Here is a 25,892-nt window from a genome sequence, read left to right as displayed (position 1 = left end):
CCCAATATGTCAATGTTAAGGCACTCACTGACAGATGAAGGTAGCTGGTCTTTAGGGGGCAAATTCAAACATTGCAGGGTTTAGAATCCTGGAAGCTAGGTTTGTGTTCACTGAACTGAATGCTTTTTAATGTCAATGTTAAGGTACTCACTGACAGATGGAGATCGCTGGTCTTCGGGGGCAAATGCAAATTCTGCAGTGTTATGAATCTTGGACGCAATGCTTGTTTTCGCTGAATGCCTTTCTAGCACATTTATTTGATAATGTATCAACTAAAACCATGTGCTAAAGTTTCTCTGTTATGCTCTGACCCGGTTAAATACTTGGCCAGTCCATCAGGTGACAGGGGATCAAAACAGATCGGAGTTATTTGGTTAGCGTTATGGCAAATCTCGTGTTTTAAGATTGTGAATTTACTGAAATTGGGCACAAATCAATCGCTGGAATAGCTCAGTTGGTTAGAGCGTGTGGCTGTTAACCACAAGGTCGGAGGTTCAAGCCCTCCTTCTAGCGCCATCTATGTTTATTAATGGTCCAGAAAATTGGCTTCGGCCCTCGAATCTTTTCAAAGAAATATAATCATAATTTCTACCTTTATCGGCATTTGTCTGTTTGTAAATGGTTTTGGAAGAAATATAATCATAATTTCTACCTTTATCGGCATTTGTCTGTTTATAAATGGTTTTCGAAAAAGGTTCAAGCCCTGCTCTGTTTATATGTTTATTAGTCATTCAGAAAATTTGTTTCGGCCCTCTAATCTTTTCAAAGAATTCTAATCATAATATCTGTCTTTAGCGGCATTTGTCCTCTGTTTATAATTTGTTTTGGAAAAAGGTTCAACCGCTACTCTGTTTATAAATCGTTTAGAAAATTAGCTTCGGCCCTCGTAACTTTCTGCGAATCTTTTCAAAGAATTGTAATGTAGTTTCTGTCTTTAGCGGCATTTGTGCTCGTATAAATTGTTTTTGAAAAAGGTTCAAGCGATTGCTTTCAAAGAATTATAATCATAATTTTTGTCTTTAGCGGTATTGTCCTCTGTTGATAAATTGTTTTGGAAAAAGGTTCAAGCCCTGCTCTGTTTATAAATCGTTCAGAATATTAATATTCGCTTCGGCCTTCATAACTTGCTGTGAATCTTTTTAAATAATTCTAAGGATAGTTTCTGTCTTTACCGGCATTTGTCCTCTGTTTATAAATTGTTTTGGAAAAAGGTTCAAGCCCTGCTCTGTTTATAAATCGTTTAGAAAATTAGCTTCAGATCTCATAACTTGCTGCGAATCTTTTGAAAGAATTCTAATGATAGTTTCTGTCTTCAGCGGCATTTGTGCTTGTATAAATTGTTTTTGAAAAAGGTTCAAGCCTTCCTTCTTGCGGCATCTGTGTTTATAAATAGTTTAGAAAATTAGCTGCGGCCCTCATAACTTGCTGGGAATCTTTTCAAAGGACTATAATGATAGTTTCTGTCTTTAGCGGCATTTGCGCTTGTATAAATTGTTTTTGAAAAAGGTTCAAGCCCTCTTTCTTGCGGCATCTGTGTTTATAAATCGTTTAGAAAATTAGCTCCGGCCCTCATAACCATCTGCTATAACTTGCTGCGAATCTTTTCAAAGAATTCTAATTATACTTTTTGTCATTAGCCACATTTGTGCTTGTATAAATTGTTTTGGAAAATAGCTTCGGCCCTCATAACCGTCTGCTATACCTTGCCGAAATTAGCTCCGGCCATCGTAACCGTGTGCTTTAACTTGCCGCAAATCTTTTCAGAGAATTCTAACGATAGTTTGCCGCAACTCTTTTCGAAGAATTATAATGATAGTTCCTACCTTCAGCAGCATTTGTGCTTGTATAATTCGTTTCGAAAAAAAGCTTCGGCACTCATAACCATTTTTTATAACTTGCTGCAAATCTTTTCAAAGAATTCTAATGAGTAGTTTCTGTCTTCAAATCATTCTGTTATATCTTGCTGCAAATTTTACATACTAGTTCTGGACAGGACTAGAGTTGAAATGTGGATTTGGTTCGAAGATTTTGGCTTCAACATCGATCGAAACCAAACTGAACATCGATCGAAACCAAACTGAATCAGTGATCCATTTCAAAAACATTCTGAATCAGTGATCCATTTCAAAAACATTCTGATGATATTTTCGGGCTTCATTCCCTTCTGCTGTAACTAGCTACAAATCTGGTCAAAGATTCACATAATCGTCCGGCCTGGATTTGATATGTGGATAGGGTTCGGAGATTTTGGCTTCCAAGATCGACTTAAACCAGACCGAACCAGTGGTTTATTTGGACTCGAGCTTTTAGTGATCCCTGAGAGGCCCATTCACCGCACTTGGACCAAATATTCAGAACAATGTGTGCAAAGTGGAATGCTTTTAGTGATCCAGGGCCATTCACCGCAATTAGACTAAATATTTCAGAACAATGTGTGCAAGAGGAATTCTTTTCCTGAGAAAAGTGTCCATGCAAACATAAGATTTATTTTATCTTGAACCCAACATTTATTCGACAAAGGTTTTAACCATTCTTAAGTGGTTATTGTTTGAAAAATATTCTGGACTTGCAAAGAACCAAAACAATCAATTATTTTTAAGTCTTTCAGAGTTTTTGTTTCAAACTTTCACTGCTGATCTTCATTTATCCTTTGGCCTCTACAGTGAAATCTGTCCCGTGTCCAAGAAAATTTAGTAGTAATTACACCTGTAATGTCAAAGTAATAAGCTTGAAGTAATGATTTCGAGGGTAATGCAAAGGATTATTTATGCCTCTTCTAAATCCAGGGACGATTGTGTATCCTAGGCTTTAAATCTAGGGATGGTTGTGTATCCTAGGCTTTGAACATCTATCCAACTACTTTAAATAAGTTCGCCCTGTTACTCTTACACTATGAATATCATGGTGCATGAAGAATACTCTAGATTTCATGACGGTTGTGTATCCTAGGCTTTAAATCTAGGGATAGTTGTGTATCCTAGGCTTTGAACATCTATCCAACTACTTTAAATTGATAAGTTCGTCTTGTTACTGTTACACTATGAATATTATGGTGCATGAAAAATAATCTAGATTTCATGATGCACGATGAACAATTTTGATTATGGTGCATGAAGAATAATCTAGATTTCATGATGCACGATGAACAATTTTGCTTATGCCATGCCAGGTTAGGAGTAAGTTCATGTTAATTTGCATCAATGAGAGCATTTGCATAGGTTCAAACTTTATCTTATTCTCTACTTTTCTATTGGATATGGGTTACTATGATAACTATATGTGCATGGCTTGAAAGAGGAGACTACTGGTGAGTTTCGCCATGGCTAACCCGTGGAAAGTTGGAAACTGGGATGGGTTGAAGTAGTATCTCAGGCTGCCTTGATGGTTGTTGCTCCTCATGGGATTGGTTGGAACAGTCGGTTGGAGCACTATTTAAATCCTATCAGAGTCCTTTAAGGTTAAGATCAAATTAAATTTGCTTTAGGATGGAGAGTTGGCTTACTTGCAGGGTTTCATTATTGCTTAAATGTGCATTCAGTTTGGATTGAGATCAACATGTTAGGAAAAATGTGGCAACATTGAACAGGCTACAACCATGAATTGTTACAGCTGAGGTGCAAGAATATTATTGCGGCGAAATAGGCCTCCTAAGGAATATTATAAAATAATAGTGGAAACAATAAAATAATATTAGATTACATCTTCAAATTTAAAAGGGAAAAAAACGAAAAGAAAAACTATTTTTGAACTCGTATTTTCAACTTATCTTCCTACTGTTTTACTCAAATTTCAAGTGGGAGCAGTCGTTGGATACGAAATTTTATTCTCCATCCAAAGAGTACCTATGTGACATGCTTTTGATGGACTCTACTACATGAAAAATGAGAAATGCATGAAAAAATGTGATTGTAATTATGTTTTTCATGTATTTCTCATTTTTCTTGTAATAGGGTCCATCAAAAGTATGCCACATAGGCACTCCTTGGATGAGGAATTAAATTTTGCATCCAACAAGTGCTCTTGTTCAAAATTTTAGTAAAGCCGTAGGGAGATAAGTTGAAAAAATAGTTTTTTTTTTAATCTATTTACTTTTCTACTCCAAAAATGGTGAATCATCCTCTATGGTTGACATCATCATCTTGAATCCTATTCGTTCTTATAAAATTGATTTTAGTTGTACATTTTTATTTTGAGACCTAATTTTCACCTCAAAATTTCTCAAATGTTATATCCATTATATATATCTTTGCGAATAACAAAAACTTGTTGTCTTTATCATATCAAATTGTGATGCTTCTGTATAAACACATTGTTGAGTTAATATCCAAATTGTCCCATTTATTTGTATTTGGAGTGTGCATTGATATCTCATGGGTTTCCCAATGAGAATAAAATCAGAGTGGATGCATTAGGAAGTTTAACAAGATTCAATTTTTGAAATTTAAAATGTATTTGGACTATGCATTTGATTGGGTCATAATTTAATTGCATCACATCCATAGAACCAGAGTATCATAGCTATCTATCATAGGGAACATGGATAATATGCAACCCAATAGCTGGGTATGCAACACATTAACCTGACATGCCTTCCAAGGTAAAAAGATAAGACTTCCTAGACCAACATGTTCTGTATGACTTCTGGTTGTGTGGTTTTCAATACATAAACAAATTCCATATGTCAAAGGTTCAAAGGTTGGAGAGGGTTGGAATGGAGCAACTTGTATGTTAAGGATTTTTGCATCATGATGAAGCTCAAGCATAGAAATTTTGGAGGAGAGAGGAGGCAAAAGATCAAGTCAACTTGTGGCTCAATCTTGCGAGGACAAAGATCTTGAGCTAACTACCCCAAAGGAAAAAAAGACTTACAGGTCCTCGATAAGCATCAAGCTTTGGAGAGTTGTATATCGGCACGATGAGTTGTGGTCAAATATCTTGTGCATAAGATGGGTGTGAGGCATCTCAAAGGAATGGACAAGAACAATAATAAATGTCATGCTCATGGAAATTGAATCTTAGAGATAAAACGTGTAATACAGTCTCTTTATGAGCTTCTTTCTTATCTAGACCCAATATATAGTATAACTCTAAACAAGTGTATTTTATCTTTTGAAAATAGTACCCACATTGGAAATGTAGCCTGCAATATAAATGATATGATCATTTTTGTGAGAGTCATATTTGATAGGATGTATCAAACATGCATTTTAAAGGAAGGGGCAAGCTTATGGAGAAACTATTGGAAAAGGGCTACTCGAGGTATATCATGTCAATCATGATATTTCACAAAATCTTTATTTAATTTTACTATCGAAATTAATACAAAACATTTTTTTTAATTGTAAAGAAATAAATTTTGGTAGGAGTTATACCGAGGCATGTTGAGTTCATTAGATAGCTTGAGAAAATGTTTAATATGGAATGAGGTGCTCATAGAGATGCCAAATTCTCTCCATCTCGAAAAGATGCTTTAAACACATAAGCATTCTCATGCTGGAAGACTCTTAAACTAGCGATATAATGCTCAATATATGAGGCTCAATAATTAGTCTAAAAAAATAGGGAACAACAGTTGCACTCTTCTCACACTTGTAGAGTTTCTACAATGATCTCAACTTATCAAATTGCCACTTCATGCCCTTATCACCAAAGGAGGCACATCTTTAGAGGAACAAGCTCTTCATTGTTGTCTTTGTTACTGCTTAAATTGTGCATTATGTTACCCCTTCTTTTATCAGGGGTACTTATGGAAAATATTTTCACTTGCAATTGGTGAACATGGCTAAATACAAACAGGTGGCCTTACTCAGGAAAACAAAGCAAGTTCAATTGTTGCATTACATCATCAACATATTTACTACTCTCTTAAGTATACTAGGATCATAATATCCTCGTTATTGGTGTGTATCTCTTGATTAAATATTTTGAGATTTATAGTGGCAACATCAGGTCATCATTTATTTACAACATTATATGAATTGTTAAGAGAAGTATGGAAAGGGTGATTTATGCAACCCATATGACCATTATTGCCAAGAATCCCAAGTTGATTATTGAGCACATTTAGGGAATTATTAGAGAAGTTGTAGAAAAAGTTTGAATTTGACAAAGTTTGTAGGTTGTTGGCTAGTCAACAGTGTGATCTTCCTTCATCAAGTACAAATAGTATTTTTGTAGATCTTGTGGTATTGATGAGTGAGCTAATATGTGATGATTGTGATTGAAGAAATTCCAGGTGAATGTTGGTATGGAGCTATTTATTTTGCAACTCGAAAGGAATCACCAAAAATTTAGATCCAGGGGACAATTAATACAGGGACATCCTACTTAGCTTATTCATTTGTGTCTATTAATTATGAAAGGGAAGTTCTTCATTATGAAATAAATCATCATTTGATAATGGGAGCAAGCCTTCACAAAATTGACATGTTGGCAAGAAAAACAACCATTTAAATTGGTTTTGGGTAGTGAGAAAAATAATTGAGTGGCTTTGACATTCGCGTGGCTAGCATGAAAGCTAGTGAACATACCTTGCTTCATGTGGATTGGCAATTAAGTTATGGGGAAGAAGGGAATTCCTCTTTTCCAAATACCACCTAGAGCCAATTTTATGCATGAAGATGAGGTTATTGGTTTCAATTAAGCCAAGGAACGTAAGGCAGGCAGTGATACAACAATAGAGGAGTGAATTGAGGAAACAAATAGGAGGCGATAGGAAGGTAATGGAGGACATATTAGCAAAGGCTTTGAAACAATATGAAATGGCCCTAGCATACATGGGAGATGATTTTATGTTTCAGTTGTTTGGAAAATACAAGGATATGGTGACCACTGTGAAGAATCCTTGCAATATTAATATGGCTCAATGTTTGTTGAAGCTGAACCGTTATAAAGAAGTCGTTGGCTAATGCAACATGGTATTAGTTGAGGATGAGAATACTATCAAGACTTTATTCAGATGTGGTAAGGAACGAGTTGCTCTAGGGAAGATTGATGATGCAACAGAGGAATTTCATAAGGTTAGGAAAATTTCTCGTGAAGATAAGGTGATGATACGATGATTGTATTAGGGTGTTATGTCTAAATGGCATGACGATTTAAGGGTCTATCCTCGTGACAATATTATATAAGGAACCATTTAAGAATCCAGATTTAAATAATTGGCTATAGGGAGCGTGCCACGTCACTTTGGTCAGGACAGAGCAATGGAGTAATTTATGTCCAAATATGGCATCACATAACTCTTTGGGGGAATAAGGCATTCATCGCTGCCTTGGGAAACAATCCTTAACAAAGAAGTATTGTTTTGTGTCCCATATATTGAACCCTTTGCAGAATTACAACTCAAACGTGGGGATGTGGTTCTATTCCAAGATCAAATTCTATTTTAAAGCTTGCCCACATTTATGATGGGGTATAAGAAAAATGATATATAAAAAGGAGGCAACGATGAACCTATTGAATCGAGGGTTATAGCTGCGCGGACCTGTTAACTCCCAATGAATTTCGATCAATGGTTGGGGGAAAAGCCATCAAACACATGGTTGAGCACAACAATGGTGGAAGAACCAAGGCCCTAGATAAACAAGAAGTTAGATAATACCATGCTCCCGTGTTAATGTTTATCTAATGCAACGAGTGGGCGTATTGATCAAGCCCATGTAGTTCGAGTTGCTTGCTTGACACCTTTACATCCATTGAAGATTGCATGGTGTATGTTGAAAATGCAACAAGAAATTCTTAATTTAATTTTCCCTTGAATTAAATTAGAAGAAAATCAAAATTCCACATCACAAGACAACTTGAATGATTTAACTGGGTTTTTATCAGTCAATTATCTTAGTTAATTCGAGTTGATGGCCTAACTTGAGTCATGTATAGTGATTCCTAAATTTTAGGAGCCTAGGTTGAGTTTATTTTGAGTTGTAATTAATTAATTCAGTAAAACTGAGTTAAAGTCAGTTAAACTAGTTCCAACTTTTGGAGGAACTAGTGGGAGGTCAAGTAGTAGGGTGTGTACTATGTGATCAACCAATTAATTGATAAATTAGCCATAAATAACTCATGCATGCATGATCTACGAGTTACCCAGTTGAGATTGGAGTTCAAGGGCAATGTATTATCAGTTGTATAATTATTCGAGTTGTAAAAATGGTGCATGCGGTCAGAGGAAGAGCCTAAAGGAATTGCAAAATCCAATGGAGGAAAATTCCTATTAAACAGGGTCATAATTCCTCATTGAAAAACGCAAGGAAGTAGGAGCTTAGAAGGTTAGGAAATTGGTTAAGTGTTGGCCAGAGTCAGTCTAGGAAGCAGTGAGATAGATTATGATAGTGAAGAGGTTGCTCGGAATTGAGAAAAGCATTGTAATCTTCTCATAATTTTCTAACTAATGCAATATACAGATAGGAGGGGTTTTTAGCTGTGTCTTTTTCTAGGAAATCATTGTGTAATGTGTTGATTGAATTATCTCTCTTATATGCTTTGTCATTTCACTATTGTTTAATTGTTTCCATAGTTAGTAGACTAGATTCAAGTCTATTGTTTTAGTAAATTACAATTAGTGGTTTGAATCTACAAGGAATATCTACATGGTATTAAAGCTGAAATCACAATAGAAGAGAAGAATTTGAAGTTATCCTTGCAGGTGAATCGAATTTGCAATATCATTGTTCAAAGCTAGCAAGATGTCATTCTATGGCCTAAGACTCAAGTATGCCCTTGAGGGTAGCTCAAATTACATTGCTTGTAAGGACAGGATGGAGGCAGTGTTGAAAGATAATCAACTAAAGCAATTCATAGATCATGATATTCCGAAGCCTCCAACATCTGATGCTAAAGATACAACAAAGTGAAAGAAGTGTGTAGCAAGAGCCAGAAGGAACATCCTGGAGTGTGTGAGAGACCACATAGTCTTGGAACTACATGGAAAAGAGACTCCCTTTGTTATGTGGAAGACTCTCAATGAGCTATTCGGTAATATCAATGAAGCCATGAAACTTGAACTGATGAAGAAAATGAGGATTGAAGAGAAAGGGTATGAGATAGTCTTTAGAGATGGGAAAGACTACCTCAAGCATCTTGCTTCATGTTAAATCAAGCAATTTGGTGTTAGGATCGAGAGCCTCTACACATTAGAGGAAGATGCATGCACAACTTTGGGGATCAAGGCATGGATTAGAGATGTTGTGGTTGAGAGGGAGGATGATTTAGCTCTCAAGAGGAAGCTTCAACTAGTTGGCAGTTGGGCTGACCATGAGGATGATGATGAAGAGGATCAGTCAGAGACCTACAGTAGGAGGAGAGTTAGAGCCAAGTGGGCAGAGAGATCACATGCAGCCATACCTCTAGGTGTGAGGTGGAGCGATGTGAAGCAATAGTCCCAGAAGTGTAGAAATTTGGGCAAGATCCATTGAGGTGTTTTTGTCTCATGGATCATTACCTTGATATGAGAGCCCACAATATTCAGTAGCAGGAGGATCAATGTCAGTCAGATACTAAGGAGTGCAGATCAGTATTGACAGCAGAGTAAGAGGCTCAATAGTAGGGTCAACAACAACAAAAATTTCCCCGTAGACACTCGCAGATTAATTCAATGATTATTTATTATTTTCAGTTGTAGATGTTGTAGTAGCAACATCAACAATGAGAGGTGTTGCATGGAATACATTCCAAACGTGTTGGATTGGGGTAGATGTGAATCCCTTTCTTATTGAGAGGGAGTGTTGAAAATTAAACAAGAAATTTTTAATTTAATTTTCCCTTGAATTAAATTAGAAGAAAATTAAAATTCCACAACACAAGACAACTTGAATGAGTTAATTGAGTTGTTATCACTCAGTTAGCTTAGTTAATTCGAGTTGAGAGCCTAACTTGAGTCATGTACAATGATTCCTAAATTTTAAAAGCCTAGGTTGAGTTTATTTTGAGTTGTAATTAATTCAGTAAAACTGAGTTAAAGTTAGTTAAACTAGTTCCAATTGTTGGAGGAAATAGTGGGAGGTCAAGTAGTGGGGTACTCTGTGATCAACCAATTAATTGATAAATTAGCCATAAATAACTCTTTCGTGCATGATCTATGAGTTACCCATTTGAGATTGGAGTTCAAGGGCAGTGTATTATCAATTGTATAATTATCCAGGTTGTACAAATGGTTCATGCAGTGAGAGGAAGAGCCTAAAGGAACTAGGAAATCCAATGGAGGACAATTCCTATTAAATAGGGGCCTAACTCCTCATTGAACAACGCAAGGAAGTATGAGCTTAGAAGGTTATGAAATTGGCTAAGTGTTGGCCAGAGTCAGTCTAGGAAGCAGTGAGATAAATTATGATAGTGCAGAGGTTGCTTGAGATTGAGCAAAGCATTGTAATCTTCTCATATTTTTCTAGCTAATGCAATATACATATAGGAGGGGTTTTTAGTTGTGGCTTTCCCAAGGAAATCATTGTGTAATGTGTTGATTGAATTCTTTCTCTTGAATGCTTCGTGATTTCACGGTGGTTTAATTGTTTCCGCAGTTGGTAGAGTAGATTCAAGTCTATTGTTTTAGTAAATTACAATTAGCAGTTTGAATCTACAAGGAGTTTCTATAGTGTAAGGTGGTAAACCAAACTCTTTTCGGATATTCGACCCAACGCAAGCTCGTGATCAAGATCCCACAACGTCGAATTTCACATGTTTGCATCTCATTCCCTTAGCCTTTAATTTCCGAAGCCATTCACACCATGGAATGAGTATTTTGAACAAATGAGAAGATGGCTGAAACTCAATATCAAATGGTCTTAGGAACGTGGTTTTATCTTAAGATGAGAGCATGTGATTTTCAAGCCAAGCGTTGCATTTTTAGAAGGATATGGTCAAAGGCTTTGAATTAAATTAATTATTCATGAAATGCCTTTTAGGATTGACCTATTTTGTGGTGGTCCATTATAAGAAACTATTGATTGAATCATTGTTCATTTTGCAAGGCCACTTTTCTTCTTATTTATTTTTATATTCTAGTTAATTAATTAATTTAGAAATTAGTCTAAGTAAGGGATTTCATATGTTGTAAAGGAAAACCATTTTCTCTTTCATATAAAGGAAGAATTTCATATTTTGAATTCTGAGATTGCTTTTCTCTTTAGAGATTCTCTTTAGAGATTAATGAAGGCATATTTTGAGAATTAGTTTTGTTAAAAGTTTTTTTTTTATATTTATTTCAATGCATATTTTTTATTTTTTTTAATACCTAATAATATACAAATTTAATATATTAATTACTATTAACTTGATTATAGAAATCAAAATACAATTTTCCCAATTTAATAATCCTATATGCGTTTAATTGAAAATTCTTATGGTTAATACATTTTTTTAACTCACTGGACTTATGATCAAGTCAATGTTAATTACGATGTTGTAGAGTTGGGAATGTTTAAAGAAATTAAGCGTAAAATTGTGATTACTCCCGTCAATGTCTTACCAAATATAACTAAGCATTTGAAATTGAGGTGGACCCTTTAAACATGCTATGGAAACAATTTTAATGTAACGCCAAGGGTCCTTACGTACCTCTTTATGATTCTTTTAGGAATGGTTTTAAGATATTCATGACAGGAATGTTAATTTAAGTAATGAAATGTGGGTGAAATTATCTCCTCGTAAAAAGGTGATTTCTTTTTTATTTGTATATATAAGAAAATGTGTTATATAAAGTAGAGTATTTATTAGTAATGGTTAAGCTACAGTTTTAAGAATTTATTTATTTATTAATGATTATTAGTTTAGTATCGATCAATGAAAATTAAAATTATAATGTGTAATTTTGAAAAATGAATATTTATTTTTCAATGTTATTAAAATAATTATTTTTTAAATATTTGATTGGATCATAACTTTGAAGATCTTCTTGAAGTTTTTTTGCCACGTGGATAATTACTTCCGAGATTTTTTACCATAATTTTTGTATACAATTGTAATATTTATTCCATGATTTTAAATATCATATGAAAACCTCCTAACATTAAAATATTTGAAAATAACCTCCTAAAATTAAAATCCTTGAAATAGTTGATACTTACGTAAATAACTTATTTACCATCATTTACTCCCCACCATAATCTAAGCAAATATTTGCATAAAAATTGAATAGGAAGAAGATTTATGTTTCCTTCTCAACGCTTTAACAGTAGGAGTAAAAGTGTAAATATGCAAACTTACTAGTGATTACTATTTACCAAAAAATTATGCAAAACAATCAAAGTATGAATTTTTTTGCCATAATTTCTGCATAAAGTTGTAATATTTATGCCACGATTTTTAAATATTATAGAAAAACCACCTAAAATTAAAATCCTTGAAAATATTTACCATCAGTTGCTCCCCACCATAATTTAAGCTAAGTATTTGCATAAAAAATGAATATGAAGAAGATTTATGTTTTCTTCCTAATGCTTTAACATGTAAGAGTAAAAGTGTAAATATGAAAACTTACTAGTGATTACTACCCACTAAAAAATTATGCAAAACAATCAAAATATGAAGATTTTGCATGTTTCAATGTAAACAATTTTTTTTTTTTAAGGGTACAAAAATAATAATATTTTGTCCATATATTAAAAAATAACATGAAAAACAAAAGAAACTTTCCCAAACAAATAAATTAAGTATACTGCATGGTTCGTTGAGGCAGTTATGTCCAAAAACCTTCACGTTACAATTTTAGAATCTAAACAATTGTCCTAACCATTTAGATGCAAATTTTGCATATGGTTTTATCCTTATGTTTCTGACTTGCAATTAATGCCATAATCATTGCAAAACATGAGATTCTCATTAATTCAGTGCAAAACAACATATTCTCATTCATATTAAGTGTTGATATGGGTATTTCCATTATGGATTTTTGAGTTTTCTTTTCATTTTTTTTTTATAAACATTTTAGGTTCTTTTATTTATTATGAAATATATGTACAAAGTGCTCTATAACATTTTTGTGTTGTTTTAATTTGTTAATCTTTCTTCCTATCACAACAAGTTTTTAAATTTTATATTCTTTCATATATCAATTTGCAATTTTTTAAAAAATATAACATCCAAAGTGGAAAGGACTATGTTGTCCTGCCACACTTGTTTGTAAAGCATCACCACTGTGAATAAGAATCTAGAAAGAGAGAAATATTATTTCAAAGTATTAAACAAAAATTCTTATGGTCAATTTATTTATTAATAAAATAAATATAAAATATGAAAAATAATCTTTGATTTTTTATTTATTTTTTAATTATTATATTTATTTTAATTAAAAAGGAATTATAAACATTTTTTTAAACATAAATATTTAAAAATTTTAAAAATCCTACATTTTCCATTAACTAACTTGACTTTGGCAATTTTGGTAGTAATTTTATGTTAACCCTAGTTCTAATTCTTATCATCACCTTTTTGACATTATTATTATTGATAAATATTAATGATATTCATATTTTAGATACGATTAATATTATTATTATTAATAGATGTGTATCATATAATAATAATATTATTAGTATTTTTTCTTTGTTTTTCAATGAATGATTATAATTTATATTTATAGAAATATAGTTTCAAGGCCAATTCAACTAATTCTGGAGATTGTAGCTTTTATTCTTGAAATGACTACACTTGTAAATCTTCCAAAAAAATTCTTAGAAGTAGTACATGTTTGTAAAACATATTCAAAAAACAAGGTAGCAGTTAACCAAGCCTACAAGGGTTGACTCATCTTCAACAATTTCTCTGGCAGCTACTGCTTCCTCGTACTCTTGTTGTACAAGAACAATGATCAGATGAGATCCCACTTCTTCTCATTTTTCAAAGTCTACCTTAACCTCCTTGGACCCCATTTAAGCCGCAACTTTAAGATTTTCCAGACGAAGGTCTAGCATGTCGGCCTTTACCTGCAATTGATCTAACTTGACCTGGAAGAGTTCAATTTTTTTTATTGATAAGAAGTGTTTGATCTTAGCTTCTAGAGGCCAACATTTCCCCTTGCTTGTTCAACAAAGGTAAAATATGCTCCATGGTTGCTATTATGTAGTCACCCTAAGTTGCAATGTCAACATTCTCTTGAACAACCACATTCTGCACCACATCATCCATATTTTCTACTGCCTATTGTCGAGGAGGAGCATGAGAGAAATGGTTAATCCAGACACATACCACAACCATAGAAAGAGATACTCAAAATGCCTTAGGAGTTGCGTTGCCTGCAAGTGCCCCTTCTATCACACTTTGCTTCCTCTCATGAACATTAATAAACTCCCCCCCCCACCATTAATTCCCATGTCCATCAATCCTCATCTTACGTCTTTGTGTTTGGAGATCGAAACCACCTCCACTACTATGTTTAAGATCAAGTGCGTCGAATTCAAGTTGTGAATGAAGGCTTATGTCAACCTCTCCTTCATGAAGTAATTGAGGATGGCTCTTGGCCACCAACTATCCTCTTCCTCATAATTATACTCCCATGTCTATCAATCCTCTTCTTACGTCTTTGTGTTTGGAGATCGAAACCACCTCCACTACTATGTTGAAGATCAAGTGTGTCAAATTCAAGTTGTGAATGAAGGCTTATATCAACCTCTCCTTCATGAAGTAATTGAGGATGGCTCTTGGCCACCAACTATCCTCTTCCTCAGAATTATACTCCTGTCTTGGCTAAGTGGGAATTGAATTTTGAGTATTGTCACTGAGTGGAGCCTCCATTCTACTGTTGTGTATTTCGAATGGTTCACCATCCAAGAATGAACTTTTGCACATCTATAATGGGACTCCCAAGGTCCTATTCCTCCTTTCCTTGTTCTTATAATGCCCAATCCTCTTTATACTTGTTTTCTTATTTCTATAATCATGGAAATGGTTTATATAAACATCTTTCTTTATCCTCGACTAACATTCCTTGGTCCAAGTAGACACCTTTGTTAGCTAAAGAATTCACTTTGGTGTTTATATGTTGTTTAACATGATAGAACTTGATGGAATCGAATTTTCCAATTTTCTTGTGGATCCTCCGCAAAATAGGAGTTTGATTAAAGTCGCGAGTCTCTTTTAATTTTGGTCACTTGTTGGATGACTGTTATTGAGTCCCCAAAACCATTAAATGTTGAATATTCTTTAATATTTCCATTTCTATCCCTTGCCATAAGGCTAAGAAATTTTCTTGGTTATTTGTAGCGATCCCCAATCCCTGAGCATATTAAGTCTCAATTTCTTTATTGCCTCCCCATTACTAGTATTATTACACATACTAATAATATTATTATCATCAATAATATTTATGTATTATTAATATTAATAATATTTGGGGATTATATTTAGATTATAATTTTACCTTTAATTCATCCCTTGGGATTTAATTCATTATGAATATTATAGTATTATCAATATTATAGTAATATATTTTCATTATAGGTTTCATTCTTTTAGGTTTAGGATTTTAGATCAGCCAACCATTCCCTTTCCTTTTCCTTTTTGTACTTATACATTCTCCATGCTTCCTCTTTCCTTTGGCCACTGTCCCGAAGACAGATTCTCTTTTGGATTTGAAACAATGACTATGTTCAAACATCATTGTGGAAAATCCGAGAAATTTATCGGCAAAAACACACCACAAAAACATAAAATATACCATGATAATAAATGATTAACTAAAACTATATAATAGATAATTTACTTGATAACCATCAATAATTTATTACTAATTAAAATAATTTTTAACTTTATTATTGATGTTATTAACCAAATTTTAAAAACTACATGAAACAAGTATGTATTAGAGCTTGCACATGGTGGTTGTGTTTGAAGTGAGTTAGGGTTTCTTCCACATAGTTATCCATAATTAGCTCTGCAAGAGGGGGCTAGGTAGCTTCCTTTAGTGATTGTTCAGGGAGTTCATAAAGATTCTATATCTATTGGTATTCCTTTCAATATCCTCATCTTTGGCATATTTTTCATAGAGCCATTGGTTGAAGTGGGATTTTTGAAGCTCTACATTCCAAAAAGAATCTTTGCATCTTGAGGGATTTGATCCCTTCTCGATGCATGATAAATCCAAAGTTAGATGGATCTACGTTGGTTATTAGAACTAAGACACAATTAAGTTATCATAGGGGATTCACTCAATAAACCTATTACATATCACATGCGTTCATGAAATACTAAAAGATACCCCTAATTTGACTACATATTGGAAAATACATCTAAAAATCACATTATTTAACCCCATGCCAATACAAACCCAATACACATTCCCGATTTAAAAAACCCCTACTTTCAATAGATATTGTAGGTATCCATTTTTTCATTAATATTTTTTATACCCCTTTATATTTTTTCATTAAATTTGAGCTCCATTTTGTATACCTGCCAATATAAAAAGCCTTTACCCCCTAATATATGCTCAATATATTATGTCATTTTTTCCTCAATATATATCCACCAATATGAACCCACGTGGTATGGTATTTCTCCCCCAGTGAAGCCCCCGTGTAAGTTATAAACTCCTCTTAAAACCTTAAACAACTAGATTGAGAGTGTCTACGCAATTTGAATGGTTTGGTTTTAATGTCTTTTATGGAAGCTTATCGTCCTTTTTGTTTGAAGGCTCAACTTTTCATTAGTTCAAAGAGATGTTGCATGATAGAGCTTTTTTCTCTATTGGTATGCCCGCGGTGAAACCAGAATAGTAGGACAAGTAGATGATGTTGAGGTTGTTCAAACATCTCTTATCCAAATTATTAGAAAAAATGAAGAAGTTCCTAGAATACATTATCTTTGTCGACCGACTATTGACATACAAAACTACAAAATTGAGCTTGCAATTGTTTAGAGGCTTCATTTGCTTGAAACAAAAAGAGTGTAACCAAGGTTGTACTCTACCGAAAAAGACATATTGTGATTAATATGAGGAGCAAGAACCATACAAGACCGAGAACTGAGATAGCCCCTAACCTTAGGCCATGAGTGCCATGAAAATCTCGACTGCAAACAGAGCATCAACCACAAGTAACCACAACCATGAACATCCTGACCTCAAACGTGGCTTTGGTGTTGAACAACATGACCTTGAGCATCGTAGCCACAAACCCTAGCAGCATGACTATGACCACGAACATCCCTAACTTGGGCACCTTGGTCATGAACACCTAGATGACGAGCTCCTCAACTATTTTTCCTACGACTCTTGCCTCCTTTGTTGTGATGCCCCTCCCTGTGTAGCTGAGAGTGAAGAGTGAAGAAGTCGTTGATGATAAAGATCCACAGATTGGACACTGGAGGGCCAATTATGCGAGGGTGCCATACTTCTTGACAACAACCTGAAGCCACCCCTGTTTCGATGCTAGTGAGCTTCCATATTGAGGTCCATTGCCCGTAGAGAATGGATACCCCAACCATTTTGTGACGACCATTTATTGTTATGCTCTTAACCTGCAAAGCGATACCCAAACATAGAATCTGCGAAGAAAAGATACCGAGAACACAAAATATGCGAAGAAAATATACCCAGAGCACAGAATAGCAATGATTTTATTATCCAGAGAGAAATGTTCACAGGCCTCTTCGAGGGGGCAACCTCCAATAGAGCAGAGCTCGATTACAAAACAAGACACAATGCTCCTCGCAGGGAGTCTCTATCCTTTATATATGACTCATACATGCAATACCACGAGCCAATATCATGGATTTTATTAATACCATCTATCTAATACTACCGCCCATTTACCATCTAACTAATACTACCGCCCATTTGCAACTAACTGTGGTCCCGTCATTAATTGCGGGTTAACCACTTACAATTATTAATATGGGCTTTATTGACTCTTGACTATGACGTGATCCCATGACGTAAATAAGGGGGTTAGGGTGGGACCCTAACATGCCCTCCCCCTTAAGACTAGCCTTGTCCTCAAGGCTGAAGCTGCGGAAACTGCTGAAGAATAGCGGCTGGTTCCCAAGTTGCATCTTCCGGCGAGGTGTCTTTCCATTTGACTAGGACCTCCTTAATCACGCGGCCACGCAGGTGCTTGTCTCGTGTGTCTAGAACCTGTTCAGGTTGAAGCCAGATTGATCCTTCTTCATCCAATTCAGGTAGACTGGTTTGAACTCGGCAATTGTTCCCAATCACTTTCTTGAGGCACGATACATGGAAAACTGGGTGGATTTTTGCTGTAGGTGGCAAAGCCAGCTTGTAAGCCACTTCTCCAATGCGCTGAAGTACTTGATATGGTCCGTAGAATTTTGGAGAGAGCTTTTGACAGCCCTTGTCTTTGAGTGATGTTTGCTTATATGGTTGCAGCTTCAAAAAGACCTGATCCCCTTCTTGAAATTGGCGCTCTGAGCGATGTTGGTCAGCCTGTTGCTTCATACGGTTCTGAGCTTGATGAAGATTCTCGCGCAAGTGGGCCAGCATGGTTGCACGGTGTTGTAAGAGTTGATCCACTGCTTGTACTTTGGAGCACCCCGTGAGATAAGAAGTAGGGGACGGCGGAAGTTGTCCATAGACTGCTTCATAGGGAGTCATTTTGGTGGTGGCATGATAGTTGGTGTTATACCACCATTCCGCCAGAGGTAACCACTGAGCCCAAAGGTGTTGTTTTTCTGAAGTGAAACACCTAAGGTAGGTTTCTAGACATTTGTTGACGGCTTCGGTTTGACCATCTGTTTGCGGATGATATGAAGTACTGAGTTTGAGTTGAGTGCCTTGTATTCTGAAGAGCTCCTGCCAAAAATTACTAGTGAAGATTGGGTCGCGGTCGGACACAATCGAAGTGGGCATGCCATGCAATTTGAAGATTTGATCCATGAAAGTTTGAGCAACCAAAGTAGGTGTGAATGGTTGGGGTAGAGCGCAGAAATGAGCATACTTCGATAGTCGGTCCACAACCACCATGATGACTGATTTGTTCCCAGACTTTGGAAGACCTGTAATGAAATCCATGGAGACCTCCATCCAAATTGACGTCGGAATGGGCAATGGTTGTAATGTGCCTGGTGTGTCGACGGTTTCCCCCTTGTGGCGTTGACAGACGTCACATTCTGCTACAAAAGTAAGGATGTCCTGTTTCATGCCGGTCCAAAAAAATGATCTTCTGGTGCGAGCGTATGTCTTCTGAAAGCCCGAATGTCCTGCAATGGGAGAGGAGTGCAATTCTGCCAAAATGCGACTTTTGAGGGTGGATGTTGGTGATATGACGACTCTGTCCTTGTAGCGAAGAATATCATTCTGCCACGAGTAGCCCTTGCTGGAATTAGGATCTGCCTGTAATTGAGAAATGAGTTGGGAGAGCTGAGGATGTGAAAACCATTCCCCTCGAGCCTCTTCAATCCAGTCTGGAATGGGGAGGGATATTGCGAGCAGAGTACTTTCCTCCTCAAATTGGCGTGACAATGCATCTGCTACCCTGTTGTCTTTCCCTTTCTTGTAAATGATCTCATAATCATAACCCAACATTTTGGCTAACCATTTATTTTGTTGGGGGGAAGATAGGCGTTGCTCCAAAAAATATTTAAGACTGTGATGATCTGTGCGGATTTGGAAACGTCGCCCCAACAAGTAAGGTCGCCAGGTCTCAACTGCATGTAAGATGGCCATCATTTCCTTCTCATAGGTAGATTGGCCCAAGTTCTTCCCACTTAGTTGTTGGCTGGTGAAGGCCAATGGTCGCCCTTCCTGCACTAAGACTGCTCCAATACCTGTTCCCGAAGCATCAGATTCAATGACAAATGTTTTGGTGAAGTCCGGTAGTGCTAAGACCGGAGTGGAACACATGGCGGTTTTGAGAGCGGTAAATGCCTGTTGTGCTTCTTCGTTCCAGAAGAAGGAATTTTTCTTGAGAAGTTGCGTCAGGGGCTTCGCTATGCGGCCATAGTTGCGGACAAATTTACGATAATAGCCTGTGAGACCCAAAAATCCTCTCAAGCTTTTCAAGGTCTTAGGTTGAGGCCATTCTTGCATTGCCTGGATCTTTTTGGGATCAACCTTGACACCTTCACGGCCCACAATGTGGCCTAAATACTCAACTTCTTCCATGCCAAACGCACACTTAGACATTTTGACAAATAGTTTATGCTTGCGGAGCAGTTGCAAGAGGATATCTACATGCTTAAGATGTGCCGCCCAAGTGCCACTATAGATGAGGATGTCATCGAAGAAGACCAGGACAAATTTTCTGAGATATGGTCTGAAGAGGTGATTCATAAGGCTCTGAAAAGTAGAGGGAGCATTACAGAGACCAAATGGCATGACCAAGAACTCATAATGGCCTTCATGAGTTCTGAAAGTTGTCTTGGGAATGTCAACTTCCTTCATGCGAATTTGGTGGTAGCCTGAGCGAAAATCCAATTTAGTGAAGAATTGAGCCCCATTGAGTTCGTCCAGCAAATCGTCAACCACTGGGATGGGAAATTTATCTTTGACTGTTAACTTATTGAGGGCCCTGAAGTCTGGACACATCCGCCACTCCCCATCTTTCTTGAGGACCATGACGACTGGAGATGAGTAAGGACTAATACTAGGACGAATGACACCTGCTTCCAACAATTCCTTGATGATTTTTTCTATTTCATTCTTTTGGGTGAACGGATGTCTGTATGGCCGCACATTTGGGGGTTGGGCCCCTGGGACCAATGTGATGCTATGATCATGTTCCCCTCGCGAGGGTGGAAGTTCATGAGGTTTGTCAAAGACCGTCCGATGTTTATTCAAAATCTGTTGCATCTCAGGATGAATTGGCGAAGACATGGTATCTACTACCTGGATGGCATTAAATTGAGCTACTACTCCATGATGGCCCTTTTTTAACAATTTTTCCATACGATGCGAGCTTATGATAGAAGGGGCTCCCGCTTGTAGCCCACGGAGGGTATGTGTGTAGTCGTTCTGCTTGAAACTCATATATAACTCCTGGAAATCCATTGTGATTGGCCCAAGAGTGCGGAGCCATTCCGCACCTAGGACAATGTCGCAACCCCCCATGTGTATTGCAAACATGTGGGTTTTCAATTGATAATCCCCCATTTGAATTTTGACATTTTCACAGTGACCTTCACATTTCATTGTGCCTCCATCTGCAATCTGGACTTGGAAGTTAGAAACTGCTCGGACATAACAATGTGCTGCTTCAGCGATCTTTTGGTGGATGAAATTATGGGTACTTCCACTATCAATCAAAACTATTACTGGCCGATGTTTAAGAAAACCCCTGATTTTGAGAGTTTGAGGTGAAGAAATTCCTGCCAATGCATGTAGCGAAATCATTGGTTCATCAGATACCATCTCCTGTTGGTTATCTTCTTCGGTCGCCTCTAGTTCCTCAAGTGGTGGATCTTCCTCGGTGGAGCTGTAGTCAGTGGCATCTATTTGAAAAAACTTGTGCTCTTTGCATTTATGACCCGGGGAATATTTTTCATCACAGTAGTAACATAGTCCTTGCTTCCTTCTTTCGGCCATTTCTGCAGGTGACACCTTTTGAATCTTAAGTGTTTGGGTCATATTGGGAGCCTGTGAGGGATGACCTTTAGCGGTAAAGTTGGGGCGGCTAGATTGAGCTGTTAATGCCTGTTCCACCTTATGGGCTACCTGGCAAGCCTCGTTCCATGTGGGGGGGTGGTGGAGTAGAACCTGAGCTTTGATGGCTTCTTTAAGACTGCTGATAAAGCATTCCATGTAGAATTCATCTGTGAGACCCTTAGTGCGGAAGGCGAAGGCTTCAAAAGCGGTAATATATTCATCCACTGTACCCGTCTGTCGGAGCTTAGTGAGACGCCCCAAAAAAGAGTCTTCTTGTTCAAAGCGATTTCGAAGAGCTTTGGTAAATTGGCCCCAATTCTGAAATTGTCCATTGCAACGCTGATACCATTCCTTCCATTGCCATCGTTCACTGTCCAAGTACATGGTGCCCACCATAAGCTTAGTCCCCTCATCTATGATATGATTCAATTGAAAATACTGCTCCATTTGTGCTAGCCATGCGGACGTGTGAGAACCGTCAAATTTATGCATATCCAACTTGGGAGGTCTCTGATGGGGTGGTGGATGGGTGTGCCAGATGTGAGGAGAGTGGCTAGACTCCCCCTCATGGTATTCATGACCCTTATACGCCTCCTCGTGGGCTGGCTCCTTGCCCTTGTCCTGTAGTAGGCAATCTAATCCTTTAAGATGATTTTCGATCCTTTCCACCGCAGAGTGGAGGGAGTGCACATCTTCTTCTATTTTTTCTATCCTTTCATTGGCCATTGCTTGAGCGCGAGTTTCTACCATACACCCGTCTGACGAAAATTTGGGACCGCCGAAATTTTTTTTACTAAGAATTGAATGGTACCACCTTGCTCAGCTCGTCGTCCTGATTCTGATGGGCTAGGTCACCAATAAGCGCCCTGGAAGATCTCAGACTCTCTTTTTTTTGGAAAACTCCTAACGGAGTTTTACTCCTTTCTGATCAATACTACAGTCGCCAAATCCTCAAAATGTCAATGCCACCAAAAGTCCTGCGAAAATTATATCCAGGTACAGGAACCCTTTCCAACTACTCTGATCTGGCGAATCTGGGAGATCTGAATGGTGGAACAACTGCTGCTGCTGATCTGGAATATCCGATCTGGTGGATCTGAGAGATCTGAATGGTGGAACAACTGCTACTGCTGATCTGGAATAGATGATGTGTGATCCCTCGAGAGAAAGGGAACTATGGTCTTGGGGAGTGTCAGGTGCTACAGATCGCAATATACATAAGGGTCTGATAGTAGTACTCGGCCCAATGTTTCAGGGCTCTAACTAAGGAGGATCGACCGTACCCTTAGCCGTACAACCCGACTACCCTATCGTACGGGCGAGTAATCTCTCCGAGTGCTGTTCTCGGTGTACTGTAGCCACAAGACGGCCAAAGGTTTATCTATGGCGAGGTTTCAAGGGAGCTAGGGGGCTTCCTATATACCCAGAGGGTACGTGGAAGACAGTCTGTGCGCGGTTCTGGCTAATGCGCTACTACTCGAAGGGGTACCCACAGGGGTTACAAGGGAGTCCAACAGACGTGACCACCTCTTGTATTTCCTGCGTGCATGCCTCCCCAAATCCGCAGGTTTATGCGCTTAACGACAGATACCGTGGTTTAAAGACGCCGAAACACGTCTCTAGCCTAAAAAAAATTTTGCTAAAATTTGGAGATCCCACCGAGCCCTGGAAAGTGCTCTGATACCACTTGTTATGCTCTTAACCTGCAAAGCGATACCCAAACATAGAATTTGCGAAGAAAAGATACCGAGAACACAAAATATGCGAAGAAAATATACCCAGAGCACAGAATAACAATGATTTTATTATCCAGAGAGAAATGTTCACAGGCCTCTTCGAGGGGGCAACCTCCAATAGAGCAGAGCTCGATTACAAAACAAGACACAATGCTCCTCGCAGGGAGTCTCTATCCTTTATATATGACTCATACATGCAATACCACGAGCCAATATCGTGGATTTTATTAATACCATCTATCTAATACTACCGCCCATTTACCATCTAACTAATACTACCGCCCATTTGCAACTAACTGTGGTCCCGTCATTAATTGCAGGTTAACCACTTACAATTATTAATATGGGCTTTATTGACTCTTGACTATGACGTGATCCCATGACGTAAATAAGGGGGTTAGGGTGGGACCCTAACACTTAGGCCATGAGTGCCATGAAAATCTCGACTGCAAACAGAGCATCAACCACAAGTAACCACGACCATGAACATCCTGACCTCAAACGTGGCTTTGGTGTTGAACAACATGACCTCGAGCATCGTAGCCACAAACCCTAGCAGCATGACTATGACCACGAACATCCCTAACTTGGGCACCTTGGTCATGAACACCTAGATGACGAGCTCCTCAACTATTTTTCCTACGACTCTTGCCTCCTTTGTTGTGATGCCCCTCCCTGTGTAGCTGAGAGTGAAGAGTGAAGAAGTCGTTGATGATAAAGATCCACAGATTGGACACTGGAGGGCCAATTATGCGAGGGTGCCATACTTCTTGACAACAACCTGAAGCCACCCCTGTTTCGATGCTAGTGAGCTTCCATATTGAGGTCCATTGCCCGTAGAGAATGGATACCCCAACCATTTTGTGACGACCATTTATTGTGTCGGGCAGATAGAGAGAATACAGGAGAGTCTAGGCAATAAATGGACCAAGAGGTTGAGGCTAACTAACCATCTTGATCCCCACAGTGCCCATGCAGACATAGAGTTGTGATGGAGGCGAAATAAGTGAATCACTAAGATATAGACCCACCACCTTGGAAAAAACCAAAGAATTCCCAAGGAGGGTTTAACGGATGTGAACATAACTTCAACAAAAATCATCGACATGATGTTGAGGGTCGACATATCCTACAAAGGAGAGGGATAGACTATATATATAGGTTGTAACCTCTAATGAGCTAAATAAGGAAGTTTTTATACTTTGTAATGACCACCTACTCGCAACTCAAGGTGTCAGTCCCTGCCATAATAGTTGGCCATCATTTCCCTATAATCCATAGTCGGGTGAATGTACTTTCTCACTTAATTCGTTAATGCCCCGAAGAAGACACTAGGGTTGGGTCTTCTATCCTCGTATCGGGAAGCTCATTAAGTTTAAACTCACAATGGATATGTTTTTTCCATGTGGGATAATAGACCATTCAACCTATCCTAGTTGTCTTGCATTTTCCATTAGTTGCGTTGGAGGTCTTTCAAGAAGGAAATGATGTAGTTTATGTCTTCATGTTTCTCCCTCAAGGCTCCACCCAACAACATCTTGAGCTGCCAATGGAGGGTGATTTATTGTATTTACTAGGTCATTCTTCCCCTAGTATGTCTAGGGTTGAGAAGTCGATGAGAAACCTCTTCAAACCAATTCAGAATCTAAAGGTGCAAGACAATCTTTAGTGAGATGAGCTTCTAGCTTCCGGATGTCCTCATGAAACTATGAGGGATCACAACTTGAAAGGTTGCAACTACCTCTTGTTCATTCACCTCCACACAGGACCTACTAGACTAACCCATAACCCATGCTCCATGATGCCCTCACATACACTAACGAGGCATACTAGCTCTTGTGACCAAGAAGACAAGATAAAAACATACTACTTCCACTATTTCAAAATGTACCCTTTAAGTAATTTAGTTTTATTAATTTGGATCCTTTGAACCCTAATTTATAATCCTTCTAGTTAATTTATCTTCCCCTTATATATATTTTTCATAAAACCCCCCTATGCTTTTTAGGTCTCCCTAATCTAATCATTTCTCCCTCTTTCTATTTAACATGGTTTAACACTCTTTGAACTCGTTCAAAAAGCTTCAATTGTCTCTGATGATGAGTGGGGAATCCACTCAAAACATGGGATGTTTCACATGCTTTATATAATTACTCTAGAAGCAACAACATAAGCACAATAACACTTGGAGAAGATATTGATACATTGTTTTGAATTATTGCAGGAAGTTGGAACCACGGGGATACCTCCAATTTACACATTTGAGCTCTCCATTGACTTGCAATGAGGAGTTGGTTATATGAAATGAGAGAAAATGTATGAGTCACTTCATTATTGGAAAATGAGGAAATCAAAAAGTAAATACATGAGTTAATAGAAAAAAGGAACTTTTGAACTAGCGTGTCACAATCTTGATTAATGAGTCCTCTTGTTCCAAAGAAAGATGGCACATGTAGAATGTGTGTGGATTATTAGCACTTGAATAGAATCAACGTCAAACATGATATATGTGGCGGCATGTTGATAACTTGATAGATCAACTTTAAGGAGTTAAGTACTGGAATAAGATTAATTTGAAGTCTAATTACCATATATTCATGTCAAGATAGAAGATATTTGAAATACAA

General features: G+C 37.4%; 1 non-coding gene and 1 pseudogene across 1 annotated transcript; both read left to right on the top strand.

Annotated features, from left to right (window-relative positions):
• Positions 1–439: 439 nt before the first annotated feature.
• On the top strand, positions 440–513 carry TRNAN-GUU (transfer RNA asparagine (anticodon GUU)). The gene has a single exon. It is a non-coding gene; the product is annotated as a tRNA-Asn (tRNA).
• A 4,023-nt stretch (positions 514–4,536) lies between these two features.
• LOC149196629 (peptidyl-prolyl cis-trans isomerase FKBP42 pseudogene) lies at positions 4,537–7,061 on the top strand (annotated as a pseudogene).
• Positions 7,062–25,892: the final 18,831 nt, after the last annotated feature.

Source organism: Pinus tabuliformis, chromosome 2_2, assembly GCF_031772625.1.
Source record: "Pinus tabuliformis cultivar Carrire ecotype Pingquan chromosome 2_2, CPIR1, whole genome shotgun sequence".
Classification (NCBI taxonomy): domain Eukaryota; kingdom Viridiplantae; phylum Streptophyta; class Pinopsida; order Pinales; family Pinaceae; genus Pinus; species Pinus tabuliformis.
This window is presented reverse-complemented; position numbering and strand designations above follow the sequence as displayed.